Raw genomic sequence first — 20,972 nt, 5'->3', positions numbered from 1 at the left:
GAAGCCCCTACAAATGTCCCCATTTACAGAAAGAATGCTGAGGTTCGAGTGCTCAAATATGCATTTATTTGTGTCAGGTTATTAACACGGAAACCATTAACATGTTCATCGCAGATTACACATATTACAATATATTAAAAAAAACACGCTAGTGTGAGAGCTAGAGGATTCTGACTGATTCAATTGTAAAGTCGTAATGAAATTAAAGTAGTGACAGTTTTTTTCCCTTCCATATATTGATGTTCATCCAAATTAAATGAAAGAAGAAGAAAAAATAGGGCGGGACTTCGTTCTATCCAGTTGGTTATTAAATGGAGGTACTGTAGCTTGCAGGAAATTTAAAAACAAAAAAGGTGCAGTTAATCAGGCTAAATGATTGGAGAGGTCTACGGACCACTTTTATGGTGCTTTGAGCTTATAAAAAAATCATTATTTTCATGCTGTGTTCCATGGAAAAAATAAAGTCATACAGGTTTGGAACTACATTCAGTTGAGTAAACATGTTTCTAAAAAAACACTTTATAAATAAACTTTGACTGGACTTGAAATTATTTTTGGGTGAACTATCCCTTTAATGCACACTGACAAGAAGTAAAAGGAGAGGTCATGTACGTCAGCACTTATTTAAACAAACGAGGAACATTTAGACACTGGAAATCTGGGCCAAAGACCGTTCCCGCAGTGAGTGTCAATGACATGAGCTTTAAAGATCAGGTGGGATGCAGATATATAAATATGGAGCCCTGTAGTGTATAAATGAGAATGACAGCCCTACATTCCATGTAACTCTTGCTGGTTTTCTTCCTGGCTATAAGACTAAACAGTTAACGTACCATGAATCACCCTCAGTCTCTTAAGGCCATTGTATGGTACTGAGTTACAATTTGTGCCACTTAGGTTACATGACACCCACTGTGCAACTGTCAGACTGCGGTACATTGACCCGGTAAAAAGCAACATGCCACATGCCTAAGGGCAAAGGTCAGGCAGGATCGCGGGATGCTGGAACAGTGTCGCAACACGGATGTTTCGTCAGGTGAATGATCTCCGGCTTGCATGGAACTCAAGGTAATCTGGTTAAGCAGCTTTAACCCTGCGGATGGGGGGATTTTAGACGAGTTGTAAAACCCCTTTGCACCAAGTCTGGATCTGTTCTCTCTCGCTTGTGTCCAAGCAGTCCATGTGGAGATAAATGTTTCATCAGTCCACCCAAATGGACTTTGTTTCATGAACAGATTTTGTGTGAATGAGTGTGGAACATGGCGTGTGAAACATGGAGTACCAATGAATCTTAAATTCCTATGTTCCCTCCAATTTAAATTGAATTAAAGTCTGAACAAGTTGTTCCAGATGCAACTGCTTCATAAGAAAAAATATTATAACTTCAAAGGCCTCATTTATAAAACACATACAATTGGACTTGATCCAAATTTTCATGAATTTTAATCACATTTATTTGACAAATCTGATCTTCTGAAAATAATAATAATGTTATAAATGCCTGCACATGTTAGGCTTGTTTTAGGTTTAATTCTGCTATCCGACCCTGTTTTGACTAGGTCTCACTTGTAAAAGAGGTTTTAACCTCAATGTGACTTTCCCGTTTAAACAAAGGTGAAAAACAAAACAAAAAAAACAACATGTTGTACAGAAACCAGAACGTCTTTTTCTTTTTTTGTGCATCTATAGATACGTTTTTAAGAACACTTTGGAAACTGTATGTTCAAATTGAGGAACATTATACATCATTATAAATTAGACATCGGACTCCTGAATGGCAAACGGTTCATCGTACAGTATGTGTGGTTAAGGCCCTGTTCAATTTATACATTATCTAGAGAACTGAAAGTACATGGAAGATCCCTTGCCAGTGATCTGAGCACCTTTCACCCTGGTGCAAAGTAACTGTGAGGTATCTGACCTCTGCCATTTGGGATTATTTTGAACTAGTGGGGCCCTTTCAAGCTCAAGATTAATTAAACAAAAAGGGCTCTGTGACCTGTCTCACATTGGTTCCAGTTCAATGCAAGAGGTCTGCAAAAATATATTTCGACTTGTACCTCGTACGAGAGCAAACTGCATTGACATAAGTCAGTAGTTTATGGGGATCGTAGCGTGCAAAAGATGCTGCCATTTGGCCGGTCCCTTTAAAGAATTATTTGACAGGCAAGATTCAATGAAAAACAATTCCCCGACTAATAATATTTAGATTTAGTGTTTTGTATCACAGTTAGAAGTGAAATCAATTAGTACCACTGTATTAAATGATGGGAAAGAGTCTTTAAAGGCCTAGCTGTAAAACGGCTCCACCATAAGAAGATTAATCATCCTACATTCAACTGAATCTCTGCCTTGTAAAGCTTTCACAAATACAACAAGAAAAACTAAGATGTAGAAATCCTGTTCACATTCATACAGAATTTAGTACCATAACAAAATGTGTCACACATTTCATTTTAAGTAAAAATAAACAAGGCAAGTCTTCCCAAAAGCCATTTTACTTCTTTATTTGAGCATCATATCATTCAGTCACACTTTCCATATTGAAAATTTGGACCTTCATAGTAATCTAATCTAAATGTAGCTGTCAACTCTCACTGACTGACTTTAAAGAGGAATTTCTGACAGAAGCATACTGTACTTACCACGGCCTAAGTACACCTGCAACACAGACAGGCCGAGCTTCTTACGTGAGCCGTCTCTTTAAGAGCAGCTGAGACGACGACCCTCAACAATCTTTTAATGCACTTGTGGACAGATTGACATTAGACTAGAGAGGATCACATAGGCGATCGTCGCCCATGACCTGAAGAAGCACTTGAGAGAAGGTATGGTTACATGTGCAAAACTGTGACGTATGAGAACCTGTTGAGATCTTGTAGATGTTTGGAGAGCAAGGAATGAAGAGCATATTTCCGGCACGCGGCATCTGGGTTTGCTAAATACCTAGAATATTCTCAGTTTTCATCTGGCTGGGAGGATTTAGAGGGATGTATTTTCATATCCTGTTTTCTGTGCTGAAGAAGTCGGCCTTGAGGAATTTACGGCTTGCGTAAGATCAGTTGACGTGTTGAGGATGTGAATATAGGCAGATCTGTGTGATAAAGGTTAGATGCGTACATGCACAAACACATAAACACACACACACACACGCCATAGAATGGCCTCGAAAGGGAAAGAGGAAGCTACATTTGCTCTGCAGTCTTTCATCATTGTTCCCTGGAGGATTCCTGCAACTTTAAACACACAAGCACATCAACGCCTAAGGGGCATGTCTCCAGAATGCATGGAAACATCTATAAGTACACAAATTTTAGTAGTACTTAATGTTTCCGCCCACTAAACATCAGGTCCCCTATTTGCTACATCAGAGAGGAAGATGGCCACCTCTGTCAGATTGGTTGAGAGCACAGAATGCCACTCCTGTCCTGCTCCACACCCAAATAAGGGCAAGGGACCCTCACCGGGCCGGGAATGTGACCGAGTCAGCATGGACTCCGTATGGTAGCCTTTGTTTATGCCTCATAATAACGAACGGCCAAGCTCAGGCAGTTCACGTGAGCTGGCTGCTGGAGGGAAAGGCAAAAATGGGATCCGTCTGATCCAGGATTGGTTGATACTGCCTGATAGACTGTCTGGAATTATGCTGTTACCTCTGCATTGCCATCTCTGTGCTGACATGCCAGGAAAGAGCCAACCACAACAGTTCTTCAGCTGGCAGCTTTAGCTGGTACACAAGGACATAAAGCTTGCCAGTGAAGAACTGCTGCAGGTCAGCCAGTGGCCTTCCCAGAGTCTGTTCCCGATACTCCGCAGAAAATGTAGTAATAGGCCAAGGCATGATCTGCAGAGGCAAATAAAGAAAGGACAGTTTGAGGAGAAATAAGATAGGACAATAATAGCAAGTTAGCTGTAACAGTAAAAAAAAAAAAAAAAAGGACACAGGAAAATATTAAAGTCCATTGTAATTCTTCTTTAAAGGGTTAGTTCACCCAAAATGAAAATTATCCCATAAATTACTCACCCTCAAATCATCCTGTGTGTATATTACTTTCTTCTTTCAGATGAAGTCGGAGTTATATAAAGAGTTATATAAAATGTCACTTTAAATGGCACTCAACGGGTGTTGCATGCATCAGACAAAATAAATGTAATAAAAAAGCACCCATCCAATAAAAAAAACAAAAAGAACAAACAAAATTTTTTTTTTTTTGAGATTATTAAATTATGAATATCGATCAATTCTTACAAAAACGCATAGATTCTCTACAGGAGGCCTTTGTTCAACACCCCCCAGAGCCGTGTGAGACACGAAAAAATAACTTGAAGAGTCTTGAAAAATAAAAGACAATTTTTTATATAATTCCAACTGTATTAGTCTGAATGAAGAAAGTCATGTTGACCTAGGATGATTTGAGGGCGAGTAATTTATGGGCTAATTTTTATTTTTGGGTGAACTAACCCTTTCAGGTAAGGTAAAATTCAGTTGCCAACACCAAAACCAGTGAAACAGAGTCTTGAAACCAATTTTGATACCAAAGCAAAAATCTAATATGCTATTCAACATTCATAAAAAAAAAAAATAATTGGATTAAAGAAAATGTATATACATTTTTAAAAATGCTTCATTATCCCAATTTAGGAAACATTGCTTCAATCAATCTAGGAATAAAGAATAAATTAAATTACACAAATATAACAATTATATATAAATGCATTCAGTAAGCAAAGAAATAAATGAAGAGCATTTTACATTCTCTTTTAGGGTTCTCTCGCTAGAGACAGAAAGGAAGAGAGGAAGAGCAGCGGTCTAGTCATGTGTTCTTTGCCCCTGAGGTATTGCAGGCCTGCTACTGCTTCAGCATTCATTCACTCAGCTCAGCTCCTGCATTTAATGGAGTACAGATAGATCTGCTGCCTGTGCACAGGACCCAAGCGTTTGATCATGCTTGAACTGTTCTGCAAGGAGACCATCTAACACTCACACCAAATTAAAAGTCTCTCTTCATCCAATTGACTTAAAGGTTTAGTTTCATTTTCAAACAAGTCTGCTTCATTTAACTAAAGAATCTCCTGTAAGCAGCCAAAAATCAGGCCATTCACTCTTCTCTCGGGGAAGCTCATGAAGTATGGTTTCATTTCCTTTCTGACTTTTTTCTCTCATAGACAGGCCATCTCTGGGCCTCACTCTGCCATTGATCTTGAACAGTGCTAAAGGAGGATATAAAGCTCTGTGCTTTTGCTGCAGTTCAAGGACGAGTGCTGGATGGGCAGGGCCTCTAAGGACCCACTGATCTCACTGAACCACAGAAAAGGGTCCAGTTTGCAAAGCACCGACTGGCTCTAGACTAGCACTCCCACACACACTCAGCTTTGCTCCATCGGTCTCTTCCACACACACGTTCTCACCCACAACTCGGAAATGCCAACTCTTGCCAAACAGCATGGATGGATGGATGATTTGCCCATACTCCTTGAGCTGCCTGATAGAAAAACAAATTCACAGGGCGTTCACACTGCACAAATACGGATTGGTGTTGGGACAAGACAGACATGTTATGCATTCATTAATGTGTTCAAAACAGCTGTCTTGTTCGCGCTTTCACTATATACTGTAGAGAATGTTACACAATGCACATTAGTATTCATTTCAGACACTCCTGTAGACAACATTCCAAAAACTTCCAATTTCATTCCATATATAAATAAATTAATTGAATGAATACCTTAATAATAATAATAATAATAATAATAATAATAATAATAATAATAATAATAATAATAATAATAATAATACACACACACACACACACACACACACACTCTCTCTCTAATTAGATTTTAAACTACATGTGACTGGGGATGCACAGAACATTGTCCTCAATACTGATAAAAACAAGATTTTTATTTTATGTTCGATACTTAATAAATGACCAATATTAAAATACACTTGTGTCGAAATACACTTGTGTCGAAATACACTAAATTAAAAACACATTTAAAAGTTAAATCAATTGTTTGCACTGTAAATGCTACAAGTGACTTAAGGGAAACCCCATACAATATGAAATATGGAAATTCATTTTTCAGATTTTACTTTAGCAGTATTATAAAATTTTTTACATTAAGTGAGTTTTGGCAGAGGCATTTTAAAATAACCATAAATGTCCAATATCAGCTGATGATAACCAATATTCTATAGATATAACGTGCAACATTAGAAAAATAAAACTAAAATAATTTATTGACCCATTTTGAGTCTAAACAAAGACACAGAAGAAATGGATGCTCACTGCATCTATTTTGTTTTCAGTGACGGAAATTACATTCGGCTGCAGTGCCCCCCTTCCGCTAGGTCATAAGTCTGCTGTTATCAGACACCGGGGCGGTTGAATCGTCCTTTGTCTGAAGGCGGAGATAAGATCCTCCTATGTCCAGGACACTGCAGGAAGGGAGGGCCGTCAGCTTCAGTTACAAGACTTGAACACAATCACAAACTACTGCCCAGAGTCACACTATAATGTGCTCTCTAAAATCGTGACACCCATGGATTTAACCCCACAGAATGGGCGGCACAGACAAAATGGAGCTGGATAACATGCAGTTATGGAAAATCCAGACACTGCTCTCCAACCCACTCCTAGGGTGAAAAAAACCCTGTATTTTCACTGGTCCTTTGCATGGTCTTTGATGTCCCCACCCAGTCAAGACGCTCAGAGAGCAACTGGCTACAAGTAGTCTGCAATGGACACAATGGAGCATGTTTAAATTCTTGCGGTCTCTCTCACACACTATGAATCACCAACATATACAAACACACAATGCCTACAAATCCTGTCGGACAGAACACAGTGTTCCCAAGAAGTGATTTATTTGTAAATCAGTGGAAGCTTCCCAAACAACTACTGTCAGGCTGCTCTGCAAGGCAATGGGAAATTGAGAAGTATGTGCCCTTCTCTCGCTCTCTGCACTTTCTGCTGACATTTTCTTCCCTATAGCCCTTCCTACCAATTTACCAATTAATCAATACCCAACTGATGGCTCAAGATGGGAGATTAGGTGGTGCAAAAAGCACAGTTATACCTCCATTTCTAGTGCTCCTTACTGCACCTAAACTGTTGCATCAGCTGTCTAGCGATGGTGTCCAAGACTGACAGCTTTCTCACATTACTAGCAGACACTGAACAGCAGGTTAAAGACAAAGGTGCTCTTCAATCCAGCTGGCAAAGATGGTGGTATAGGGTCAAATGGGCTTGTCCAACATCTGCAAGACCATGGAAAGAGGTCACAGATCAGATTTTTCAAAGCAAGTCCTGTTACACCCTCGGTATAAACAGATACTTATTCACCTACTTTATTTAGCCATTAGTCGTTAAATTCTTCAATGCTCACATAAATTGTTACCAAAATGAGCTATGGATCAATGCATTACTCATTCCCTTCAGCTTCCAGATGACTAATCAGGAAGTGACCAAATGGGCTTGGTGAAGAAGGGAGGGGGTCTTTAATTAAAGTGAAATCCCACATTTATCTGAACAGAAGCAGCGCAAGGTCATTTCTGAGCCGAGATAATGATTATTAATGGAAACCGGCATTGAAAGACCCAAGCTCGCCATTCATCAGAGACAAGGCCAATGGTGAAGAGGTTACATTCCTTTCATGCTTGTCCCGTCAAGCAGGGGCTCTCACTGGGACTACAGTAGAGAAAATGAGAGGAGAAAGAGAACACCACACCCAGCAGTTGAAAGTCTCTTTTCTTTCTGCTACTGTGGAAAAATGCAAGGTTGGAACCATAAACTGGCAGAAAGCAGTAAGAATCTCTGGAAGGAAACCGCTAAATCCCTGAGGGATACGAGAATCCATTTTAGTTGTGAAATGACACAGCATGCAAGCAGATAATCTGCATGTGGGGGAAAAAACAGCCCTTTCTTTAAAACCGGAAGTCAGTGGCTGCATAATTTTTAACAAATTTCCACAAACACACACCAGAATTTAAAAGATCCCAATCTGCCATGCAAAGCCACTTTTAGTTTTTCTGAAAGAGATTTGAGTGTCCAAAGCTGTTTTTATGGGACTTTAGGGCAAATGCCTGATTGCATCCAGTCCACTCCATTACCCATTCTCCTCCACGTCCCGCAGGTCTTGTGCATTATTCACCAGCCTTTACATGTGCACAGAATAGAATGACCATTTTCATTTCGGCTCCATCCTTAATCAGGCGTCACTTTGCCTACATCAAACCAGGCAATCACCGTTCCAACAGCGATGCTTCAAATGCTGAGGTGGCTCCAGTAATTCTGCCATGAATCACTGCATGAGTCAACCAGCGGGCAGGGAACAGTGAGAAATGGAGAAGTGCAGACATTGATTGATAAATGGATGCCATTCACTAATGCACAGATGAAAAGACTAAAACAACCAGCAGACACCAGGAAGGAGAAAAATTTACCTGTACCAAAAGGGCTTTCCAATGACGATTGTTTGTGAAGTCAACAAGGTAAACAGGAAGACTTACCAAGGGCTCGTCCGGGACACAGACTTCATGTATATATCCTGCTCCTCCTCTCAGCTCCCAGACTTTGTCTTGGTACAAGCGTGCTTACCCTGCCAATCCAAAATTGATGAAGTGAGCACGGTCACAAAAAAAATTAAAAGTCTATATATAGTTCAGATGAACACAAATCTTCACGTCATGACCAAGTCATTGCCACAGAAAGCGCTCAAGGAAGGAAATCTTAGCCTTAATCTGAAATGTGTAGCCAAATCTTGATCTTATGTAGGAAGACCACAAGATATCACCCGAGGAACCCCAAAGGAAAAGGGGCGTGGCATATTTAAGTGTGCATTTGCATCCCAGCAGCCCCACCCTGTCACTGCTTCCCCAGAATTAATATGATGGTTGTGCAAGGACTCAAAGAGCTGCCTGCTATTCATGCCTCCGACATCCAAGACAGACCGCTCTAAACCGCTTCCTCCAGACACTTGACAAACAGAAAAACATGCAGGCAAAATAGTTTGATATTAAAGAGGAAATTCCATCTGGGTTATACAATGGAAATGACTGTTGGACAACGCGGAAGCGGCGAAGCCATTTCAGGAATTCATGTAATCTCCGGCTAATCATCAAGACTGAGGGGTGGGGATTCTGTAAATCTCGAACAAGAGCTCCTGAATCACACATGTAGCCAGAGGAAGTGGTCAGAGCCTTTAAGAGTGCGATGAGCATCCCACAAATAGTCACACTGCTGTTAGAAAGGGGGTCACAACTTTCTGGAATGAATGGAACATACATACACTACACTGAAATCACAGGCACATGCATAAATGAACTGCAATGACTGCCACATAATGCAAGGTACTGCCTTGAGAAAAATAGGGAAGTTTAGAACTTGGGAGGTAATTGTGCTTTCTTTAGCTCGTTCCTCTGAAATGCAGATTGCAGCACCAAAGAATGCAGAACATCTGGGCAAGATTAAAAACGAAGCTTCAGCTTCTTCTCGTTATTTTGTGAAACACAGCTTGTGGCACAGCCAAATACCAATTTAAACCTTGTTCTGTGAACCTGATGATTTAGGTTCAGTTTTAAAAAAAAGAAATAAATAAATAAGAGAGTGAGTTCTGGCACATCATTCTACAGCCCTGCTGCTTGTACGCGTGTGTGAATGAGTACATAGCTTTAGCAAGTCCAGACCTCCTCCCCGCTCCTCTCCAATGCGGTTACACTGGACTACATTCTACAGAAGAACATTCTGTATTAGCAGCTCATGCAAAAGGAAGCTGATGGCAGCTGGTAAACCATGAATAGGCAGTAACTCAAATGAAGCTTCTTTCATAATGTCGGTTGTTGTAATGACAAAGCATTGCCTGTTCTCACCCCACCCCACCCGCCGAACTCTGAATCAATGTTAGCAGATATCAGAGCGGCAGCTGCCTCTCCCAGCACAGCAAAGGAAGCAAAAGCTTTGATTTGACTCAAATTATGCTTTTAATACTGTGCCATGGCACGGCGAATGACTCAGCCAAAATTACTTTCTGAGTGCAACTGATTTGGTGAGAGTATGTAGTACTGCGATTGAAAATGACACAAAGCTATTTAGATATGCACCTGTACCCAAAGGGCTTTCCAATGACGATCGTTTGTTTGTGAAGTCAACGAGGTAAACAGGAAGACTCACCAAGGGCACGTCTGGAACACAGACGTCACAAATACATCCTGCTTCTCCATTCAAATATATCCATTTTAACATTCAACAGTTTTTTTTTTTTTTTTTTTTTTATGGTAATGAAAGAAGCCTCTTATGCTCACCAAGGATGCAAACAGTTGATGAAACATACAGTAAAAACAGTGATACTGTAAAATTATAATTTCAATAATATATCTTAAAATGTAATTTATTCCTGTGACAGCCAAGCGGAATTATCAGCAGTCAGAATTCCATTCTTCAGTGTCAAATGGTCCTTCAGAAATCAATCTAATAGTCAGATTTGGTTTAAAAAAAAACTCTTACCCCAAACTTCTGAACTTTTTAATTTAATGTTCTATTTCAGTTAAATAGCTAAAATATACAGATATGAAATCTACAGTCTATCTATCACTTATCCAAGGACTAATTATTTCCTTAAGAAACACTGATGGAATTATGTTCAACAGGTTCATTCCTGCAGCTTGCCCTCCCGCCCTCTTTTCTCGGTCTCTCACCCTTTCCATTGCACTTTCTGCAGTTCTTTCCGTTGGTCAAGTCTCTGTGCCATGCATTCTTGGGATGCCTGGTACATATGGTATAAATTCCATTCTGTCTGCAGAGGCCCTCCATGCTGTCTGAGATACGCCGTGCTGGACTGACTCCACCCTCCCACAGAGCTGGCCAGCTCACACTCTATACTGCTGAGGTGAACTAGCTTGGCTGCCTTAAAAGAAAGACAGACACAGAGAAATAGTCCGCAAGTGAAGTCAACAGGTTTAAAAAAAAAAAATACAAAATGTTTTCTCTGTATAGAATGAAAGAGCTCCATATTTAGAGTTTGGGGCATCGTATGTGTACGCCGCCTTGCATGTCGAGGACAGAAATTCAAAGAAGAACAATAGCACAAAACCCCAAACTGGGTCACTTACATGGCGGTGTGGAACACAAAGCCTGCAGCCCATTTAATCAAAGGGAGATTATACAGGTCCCTCAGGGTAGACAGCAGAAGCAAACTCACTCGAGAAGTCTACAAGTCTCTGACAGTGCAGAATCATCGCCTCGAATAGGCAGCGAAAAGGTACTGCTAGGAATCTAACTGCGTAATGTTACGGGGGACGAAAATGTGGACAGAAGCTCTGCAGGCTCACTTCCTGAAACCTTGTAGCACAAACCCGTCTGTGCGTCCAGCATTTGGTCCCACAGGACTGTGGGGCTGCACAGAAGGGAAGCTCCACTGTCCTTGAGACAACAGCAGACCTTCTTGTGAGATCCACCCCTCCCACACTCAAGAAAACTACAGCAACCTGCCAAACAGGCAAATCACTGTCACAGCCGAGCTTCATCTGCAAAAAAAACCCCACTCACAGCCTGTGCTGCACGATACTGCACCAATTACGGAGGCAACAGTGGAATGTATGCCAAAAAAAACTTTTAAATGTCCACAAATGAGAGTGTAAAAAAAATCTTAATCTCAAAGAGGCCTGCAGAGAAGTGAAAATGTGTAAAATGGGTGTGGTTCCAAAACTCTCATGATATGACATTTCTCATGTCCACGAATGCAGTTGTCTGAGTTACATGCTATGTTTTTTTTCTCCAAACAGATTTATTCATGAATCTCCATGAAGGCCCAACGTTAAAGAACCAGCAAAAAATGAACTTAGAAAAGTTCAATGTTTTAGAATGGCCTCACAGTAAAGCCAATAAGTGTCAAAAACTAAACAGAGGAAGCATTTTGAACGGCAGATACCTTAAATAGCGATCAAACATCCTTCTTAGTGATTTCTCCATTTGGTTTACAAACTGTCCAGTGAGATTCAAACTCCTCTGTTATATTTCGGTATATTTACAGCCACGCTTGGATGAAGAATAAACTCAATTAGCAGCGTACACAAGTGCAAGAGCAGACAATGGGTTCACAAAACAAATATTTTCTAGCAAAAAGACTCTTGAACTCCCACCTTTAGCTCCACAGACACTTGAATCAGAAAATAAGAATTGCTCTTACTGAACTCATTGCATTGAAAAGATTGCAAGAAAATTAGACCTCTACGCACTGATGTGAGATGTCCAACCTTTCTACTGTTGGTGATTATCCTGGGCAGGAGAACAAATGTTCCTTTTTTTTCCACAAACTGCACTGCGCTGCTTCTTTAATGAGCTATTTCAATCTGAACTTGCTTATTTTAAAGTGGATACAAATGACATGTACGTCATTTAACAGCCCTTAATTTATTCAGACATATTGAATTTATTCAGGGTGGACGCCATTTAAATTTTCACAAATTAAAACAAGGCTGCAAGGAAAATCTTTATAGGCTATATTGTTTTAAGGTCATACATCAAGTTCTTAACACATTTTTTCAGAGTTTGCTTAGAGACAAACAATGTTACATCAGCTGAATGATCGAGACTGAGCTACACAATAACACATTAAACAGACCTCAGTATAGCCTCGTTTTCATTTGAGAAAATATAAAATAGGCATCTACCCCTAAATAAGGTGCGTAGACAGAACAACTTACCACTTAAACTTATGGAATTTAAATAAACATTAATTCTGAATACAGTTATTTAAAAAACATTGATTTATAAAAATTAAAAAAAAAAATCAATTTCTTAAATGTAGTTTCAGTGCATTTAAACAAGAGTTAAAAACCAGACAATTATGCATATCATATTCAGTCATGTGACCTTTTTTGCAAGTCTCAGTAAATTAATAAGATTTCATAATCAGCTCTAAGTTCATAAGCAACAAATAAAGGAAAAAGTGTTCTTAAGCTAACATTAAATAGTCAAGGACTTTCTTAAAATAATAATAATAAATCTTTAGATTAGGTAATCGTATGGTTTAGATTAAAGATCACTAAAAGGACAATCTGTTTTTAACGTCATAACCTCACTCATTATCTTAATTCTGCTAATGCTGGTAGGTAACAGTATGGTACGTCATGACTTAAAATGTATTTTAATTGAAACAATTAACAACGAAACCAATTAAATCAGATGCATCAACATGAGTTAAGGATGTTTTTCAACATTTTATTGCTTAAACAGATCCACTAATTCAAGATATAATATATTAGAAAAATTGTAGAAGCTGAAAAGATGATTTGATATCAGTTCTGACATATCACTCTCACCACCTGTAAAAGCCACCCCCGTAACAGTCATATTTCATAACTTACCTTCAGCAGTTGGCCGTCATTCAGATGTAAGAAGAAATCCATAATGGCATACTGTTGAAACGGAGGTCTCCACTCCAGATATTAGGCTGTGTGTGAAAAGGAAAAGTGAGATAAAGCAAACACACCGATAAAAAAGTAAACAAGCAACCCAAAGAGAGAGAGGGAGAGAGAGAGAAAAAGAGGACAAAACTTGTATATAGCTACAGTATTGCACCGTACAGGGTGGGGTCTTGAGGAATTTACCATGATCACGAATCTGAGACGATGTTTAAGCGTTGTGTCATGGACAAATCCATACTTATACACTACTATCCAGCTACCCAAACTAATTTTTTGATCTTCGCCATCTCTCGCAGACTAAAGCAGAACCTCCTGTTGCTCCTGTTATTCATCTTAAACAGACGTAGACCAAATTCGCCGTGTTATAAGCTTTATCTTAAAGTGACAGTTCACTGTCCTTTAATAACACCCATATTTTTACAAACCTGGTTAACTTTCGATCCGCTGTATTAAAAAAAAAAAAACGAGAAAATGTGAGGCGCAATAAGAGGTCAGTCACTTTTCACTTTGCAATATTTCTATATTCAATGAAAGTGGATGGGGACTACGGCTGTCATCCTGCGTAATATCTCTTTTTATGCGGCTCATGCAGGTTTAAAACATGAAGGTGAGTACATTTTGACTAAATATTCATTTAGGTTAATTATCTCTTTAAGGCCTGTTCCTTGCCCTCTTAAGAAAGCTAAAAATTAGAATAAATAGAATACAAATAAGAAAAACAAGCAAAGGAAATAAAAATCACGAAGGAAATACGTCAGGCGATATGAGTTTAATGAAATTAGTGCAACGCCCACTGTAATATCAGCTGTCTGTGTTAATAGGCTACAGTAGCGTTAATTCTCAGACTTAAATAGCGTCAAATCGATATCGGTGCAATATTGAGTTTTTCGACAAATACCTTTGAGAGAAATGTGCAACACCTAACGTTACTTACTTCACTGGTAGAATTCTCTATTTCTCTCGTTGATCGATTCGTATGTCACGCTGGAAAGCGGTTCGAACTCCCAGTCACCACATAAATCTGGCGTAACGTCCTTTATTTTCGCAATGGTTTTCCCCCCTCATTCTGACTGTCTACTAGCGTGCGGCTCACGCCCTGCACGGCTCAACTCTGAACGCTCTCGCGATCTCTTCCAATGGAATGTAACAGATTCCATTTGTTCTAAAGTGGGTTCACACACTTCCGAAAAGTTAGAACGAATGTTGCAACGGTAATCGAACGACTGGCCTCCGTTGTGTAACCGAACGCTTCCTGGATTTAAATATCTCCCCGGTGACACGCGTATCAAATCCTCGCGAAACCCGTTAAAACCCTCATGACTCCGTTCAGACACAGTTCTGGCGCACAAACGACATTTAAAAGCTCATTGGGAACTCAAGTTCGATTCTGACCCGGGTCATGTCCCGATCCCATTTCCATTCTCTCTCGCCCACTTTAGAGTCTCACTCTAACTGTAAACAAAGGCTAAATGTCGAAGAATTAAATATAAGCTCGGCTACAATTTAAGTAAATCGTCTTTTAGCTGAAAGCCACACCTTAACCTCAAATCACTCCTGACATCAAAGAGCTGAAGCGCGACTTAGCTAAAATATCTAATCCTAACCTACTCAAGACAACTCGACAGTGTTACAGAAATAATTAACAATATAATTACTCAACTTCAACATGACACCATTAGTCTTGCGTCCTAAATTTCACAATCTAGCCCACATATCGCTGCGTCCTCAGTCTCCGCTTTAACTCTCCTCATACCGGCTTCTCCTCTCGATCAGCTGGCAGCGCAGTGACGCCAAGAGCAACAGCTGACCAATCAAACCCTAACGTCAAAGAACAGACGGAACGCCCACTTATGACCAATCATGAATGTCAGGCCTGCACACCAATGCCATGCTCTGACTCAGACGGGTGTAAAGCACACTGTCCAATGACGCGGTCTCTCCCCGACTGGCGTTTCACGGCTCTTCTAAAGATCAAATGACTGAGCTCCTCTGTAACCAGGACTGGATAACTGTTTTCAGACTCCTATTAAATCTTACTTCACTTTGATACAATTTAGACTTGTGCGTAATGTCTTTAAAATTTCCACAGACGTTGTTTTACTCTTGTTTTTGAGACATAACTCAAGCTGTGAGCAAATTCTTTTTAATAGGTCCATAGTCATGTCCACATTATTTTCTGTTATATTTCCAACCTTAGTAATCTTCCCTATTAAAATGATTTTACACAAATAATTGAATAAAATTATCTTTAAACCCGATGCAGGCTACACTCACATAAAATGAAGACTTATATTATATAAGCTGTTTTAGTTTACATGTAAGGGTCTGTGATATGATGGCTGCCATGTTGAGGTCACATGACTAGGAATGTCCCCTTTATTTCTGTAATCCACTTGTTATCAGATATTTGTGGAATTATTTAACATGGCTCAATGCAAATTTCTACAATGGCATTAAAGTAGAATAGGCCAAAATAGAATGAATCAGAGTGAATTCAAGATATGCAGAACTGACGACAGTAGTCAGGTGGAAAACTCAGTGAGGAAAAATGCTGCATTTCATTTTCTATAAAAATGATTCCTGAGGTTTCTGGAGAAATTTAAAGCTGACTGCCATTTATGCTATTGCTCATTTTGTGGACGGAAACCTTAATTGGTGGCTTGCTGAATCTAGAGGGATTTTTGAACAAAAATGCAAATTCCTGCCACTGATGGAGAGAAAACCATAGAAAAATACAGGCTTTTATTCTACAATCAGAATTGTAGACATTGCCGTCCTTTGTTTTTTGCTACAAATATAGGATAATGGAGGAGAAATAAGGAACATTGTGTTGTATGGAATTCAGGAGGAGGATAATTAGAATTAGTTTTTTAGTGTTATTGTGGACATTGGTTTCAGAAACTCCAAAATATTATCAATAACAACAAGTTAACTTAAACGCTTGCTTGTGTGTAACCCCCCAAAAAAAAAAAAATACATGCAATGCATGTGCATTAACTCAAGAATTTAAATGCCATTCCATTCATAATTCTTGTACTGCACAGTCAGTTCAAAAAAGTACAAAAAAAGTGCATGCATTTTATCATATATATCATAACTGAGGGATTGAGAGGGTCTTTTCCCACATGACTAATGTCCAACTGCCCGGTTACTGTCATAAGGGCAGTGCCTCATTTCATTCCACATTCCCACACCACAAAGGCTGATGATACATGAGGGAACTTTTTGAACAATGTTGCTGGGCAACTTTGGGCAACAAGGTGAGACACAGGGCATACGATAAATCTAAAGTATCCAGATAGAAATTTGCTTCCCATCCTCAAAGGCAAAGTGTCCAAGCAATATTGCTCAAAGAAAGTTGCCCGGCAAACCTGCTCAAAAAGTTCATCTGTATCAAGTACCAGCCTAACTCTGGGATCAAGTCCAGCAACTCATTTTCTCAAACTAATTTGAGGAATTATTATACATTATCAAAAACTATTAACTGAACACCATGAGCTATAATATTAGAGGTTACCTAGAGTTAAAGAAGGAAATACTTAGTGAAGTTAATGCGTTCAGATCTGATTGGAGACTCTTTGGTTGGATACTGTGTTGGCGATGGTGACAAACACCTTGGAAAAGTAGTTTCCTGTCCTGTTCCCATATGGTTAACATTTCCTGAAAATCTATTTATAATTTATATATAAAAAAAGTGTTATTAACTTTGGTAGAAAGGTCATTACAACCCAGCCACAATATTCCAAATATAAATGTCATACAAATGTGCTTTATCTTCACAGGTGCTATCTGTGAGACATCCACCATCCTGTTACATAATGCAGACATTAAGTATATCTGGTGTAAGTCCTGGAGGGTACTTTCTCTCCCTGATCCTGATTAGGTGAAATACATTAATGAAAGCTCTGGCCCACTGTCTGGACATGTTCCTATCTATTAGACACATCACAGTGTTAAGGGATTTAAAACAAACCTCTATAATTTAGCTATTAAATGTCGCTCAGTTTGTCCCCATGTGACAAAATATACACAATTTGTGAACATGTTATGCTACTTTTATAGTAAATGTTGTGTTAATATACCTGGTGCACAGAACCGGTCTCTCCTAGAATACATTAATCCAGCCCTTAAATGGATTCCAGGAATCTATCGGCCCACTCCCAGGCAAGTGCCTTCCTGCATGAGTACAGCGATACACGTCCATGATGAGAAAATATTATGTAAATGATCTCGTCCTGAAAGGATCCTGTTTCATCCTTTCCTTAATATATAATATCAATTTATAAAACAAGATTTAATAATAGAAATGTGGCATTACTTTTCACATGAAAATTTCTTATGTCTATGGTAATTGTGCATTGATAATCTTTTTATAGTTCAATAACAGTAATATAAATATATATATATATATATATACACACACACATATTTATACACACACACACACACACACACACAAACACACAGTAATATATATATATATATATATATATATATATATACACACACACACACACACACACACACACACACACATACATATATGTATATAAAAAAATTTTGTCAAATAAATATTGTACTCTAAACTTTCACTAGCATATTCTTAACTTGGAGGCAATATAGTTTTGCATACGTTGTGCATTCTAGTAGTCAGTTTGTGAAAATATGCAGTTGACATTTCATCACATGTTTGCTGTAGCACTTCCCATGGGTGTGATTGGCTTTTAGGACGCTTCTCACGGACCTAATAATCAAACAGTTCCCAACAACACATCAAATTTGCATTTATCCGTCCATAATACTTATTTAAAATTTTAAAGTATATTCTTGTTTATTTAAACGTTTAATAAGTATTTGTCAGCGGCAGGCTTTTTCTTTGTAACTCACCCTAGAGAAAATTTAATTTCTTATAATGTTTTACTTATCAAGATACATCAACTTTTGACAAGCCCCACCCTGTTACTGTGAAACAGCACCTTGTAGAATCAGAGTAAAGCCACTGTAACTTTAAGAGCTGACTTTTGCAAAAGATAACTGATTAGTGGTCCTGGCAGCCAACCACACAAGCGACTGAGTGAAGACTCAAGCCAATGAGAAGTCCTGCTGGGCGGAGGTTACAAAACCAGCCTGAACCCAATGACTAAGCACCGGCAAGTGCGTGCGAGATGACACTTAACAGCAATTTAAAGAGCCAGTGCTCACCCTGCAAAAGTAGGTGAGGGTAAAATACGCACTCCTGAATCACAGCAGCTGTTCCCCTCCCTGCGAGCAGGACTGTGAACGTTGTTCAAAGTGACACGGCTGAGCACAACTTTCAGTTTTTGGCCATTTTCTGAAAGGACCACACCTACGCACTCATGATAGACACAGCATGACTCAGCACAGGCCATCATGTCACATAACCGCACATGACTGGCAATTACAGTCATGATGAATGCTGGCTAAACAAAAATAATGGTTTGTGATGGAGCTGCACAAAGGCAGGAACCTCGAACACGACAACTGTCTGCTGCTCAGCGAAATATAAATCTCTTGTTTGTTTCACATCACCATAAATATTCAAACAATCACAGGACAGACAAAACACAAAGCTTTTCATTTTCAGATGAGTGGGGATTTGAGCCACATCCTGAATGTTGTTCTTAACTGGATAGTTGCAACAGCCAGAAAGGCAACACCTCAGTGACAAGGCACTAGCTATATTTACATCATGTGCTGTTAACCTCACAGTACAAACTTCTCAAGCTGACTTCTACAGCATTGCATTATCATGTTTTTCCACCCTTTTACATGCTAAAACAATGTTTACAGGAAATCCTTTTTACAACAGAGAACTCAGAGTGGAAAGACTTTGGGATGCGAGGTGTGATGAATCACCAACACATTTAAAAATGATAGTTTTGGTATGTAAGCATATGATCAAGCCACGGCTAAAGAAATGAACACTGTTTCCTGATTTTAATTAAACTGAATTATTCAGCATTCTGTCAGCCTTCCTTACCATGAAACACAGCAAGACCTATAGCGCAGTGCATGGAAAGGACTACAAACAGGAATGCTGAACCACAGCATTCAAGGGCAATCTGTATTAGTCCCTATAGTTCGCAGAAAATCTAAACGGTGGCATTTGATATGCTACTAACAGAAAAATTCATCATTAATCAAAAGGATTATGTAAGCAGGATTATGTATAGATAAAATGTATTTATTCATTGGTAAAAATATTATCAAATGTATAAAACCATTTCACAACAATTGTAAAATGAGATGATTTTTAAATGAGTTATTATTCACACACCTGTTTTTCAATGTGTACTGTCTCATGATTTTATAAACAATCATAGCAGAGGTATATTCCAGTCATCATATGTATAAATTACATTTTTAATCTATTTGTGAATAAATTATTAGATAAAGAATGAGCATCATGTCATTGACCCAAGTATTTTATTATTCCTTGCATCTTTATGGTTTTACGTTACAACAAAGGTTACAGGCTCATAATAAATATGACGTGATTCAGAGTTGATCCGGGCATTTTTTTAGGGTAGCTTTGCTAGTTTTTTTCACATCATTTGACCCCTTAAACTTGTCTGCTGTTCTGTTTTAATATAATTACGTCCAGGTGTTTTCTCATCATATTTGCCGTATTTATGTTCTATTGACCATGCCATGTGAACTGACCTGCCCAGCAATGAAAGTTTGATAGGAATTTATCTCCCTTTCCAAAAGCAAGGCCAAGGCCTACATACAGATATGATTAGCCTTGTTCATGCAACGGAACACTCTCTCCTTGAAAAGCTGAGTTTCAAAACAGCCAAACTCTGTTTGAAGGCAGTAAAATAAAGCAAACGTAAATGCTCCCAAACCTCTCGCCTTGATTTCTTTATCAGGGAACATTCAAGCTTAATGTTCACTAATCAAGACAACCCAGACAACAAAGGAATGTAACCAATACAAAATCTGACAACACGCTGTGGAAACCGAGGTGCAGTCTTGCAAGAGAGGAGTTGAACTTGACGTGCCAAGCCAGACGAAGTTAAAGTGCACCACTGCATCACTAGTCCATTGAGTTTAGCGAATGATCTACCCTAAATAAAATGTTACGGTATAAATGAACGTGTTTCGAAATGAGAGTCCAACTCCGAAATGATATGGTCATTTTATAGCAGAGTTGTTGCATCACTGCAATGCTGGCAATTAGTTAACCAGCACATGTTTTTGAGAGTTATGGAATCAACAGTTGGTTATGTAATGGCCTTGATGGCTGGAGGTGCGATACGAGTTAGTTAAGCATGTGACAGTGATTTGGGTGTGCGTGACCCACATTTACTTCCCAGCAGCCTTAGCCCACTAGGTCACCCATGTCATGCTGTGCACAATATAGAGTTTTTCTTTTGAATTCCAACAATTCTGTCCTTAATGATCATCGTTATTTAATACGAGCAAAAAACAAAAAAAAGATCACATACGACTGACTCTGAGATCCTAGATGTCCTTGGAAACGTGTCACAAGCGATTGTGTCAACCAACAACACTGTTT

At 39.0% G+C, this 20,972-nt stretch overlaps 1 long non-coding RNA gene across 2 annotated transcripts; it reads right to left on the bottom strand.

Annotated features, from left to right (window-relative positions):
* Positions 1-2,482: 2,482 nt before the first annotated feature.
* LOC128029197 (uncharacterized) lies at positions 2,483-15,294 on the bottom strand. Of its 2 annotated transcripts, none has more exons than XR_008187308.1 (2): positions 13,613-15,294; positions 2,483-13,455 (listed from the first exon to the last, which is right to left on the bottom strand). It is a non-coding gene; the product is annotated as an uncharacterized LOC128029197 (long non-coding RNA). The 2 variants fall into 2 exon arrangements; XR_008187307.1 differs by having other exon boundaries at positions 14,364-15,294.
* Between the last annotated feature and the right edge of the window lie 5,678 nt (positions 15,295-20,972).

Source organism: Carassius gibelio, chromosome A15 (genome assembly GCF_023724105.1).
Source record: "Carassius gibelio isolate Cgi1373 ecotype wild population from Czech Republic chromosome A15, carGib1.2-hapl.c, whole genome shotgun sequence".
NCBI classification, from domain to species: Eukaryota; Metazoa; Chordata; class Actinopteri; order Cypriniformes; family Cyprinidae; genus Carassius; species Carassius gibelio.
This window is presented reverse-complemented; position numbering and strand designations above follow the sequence as displayed.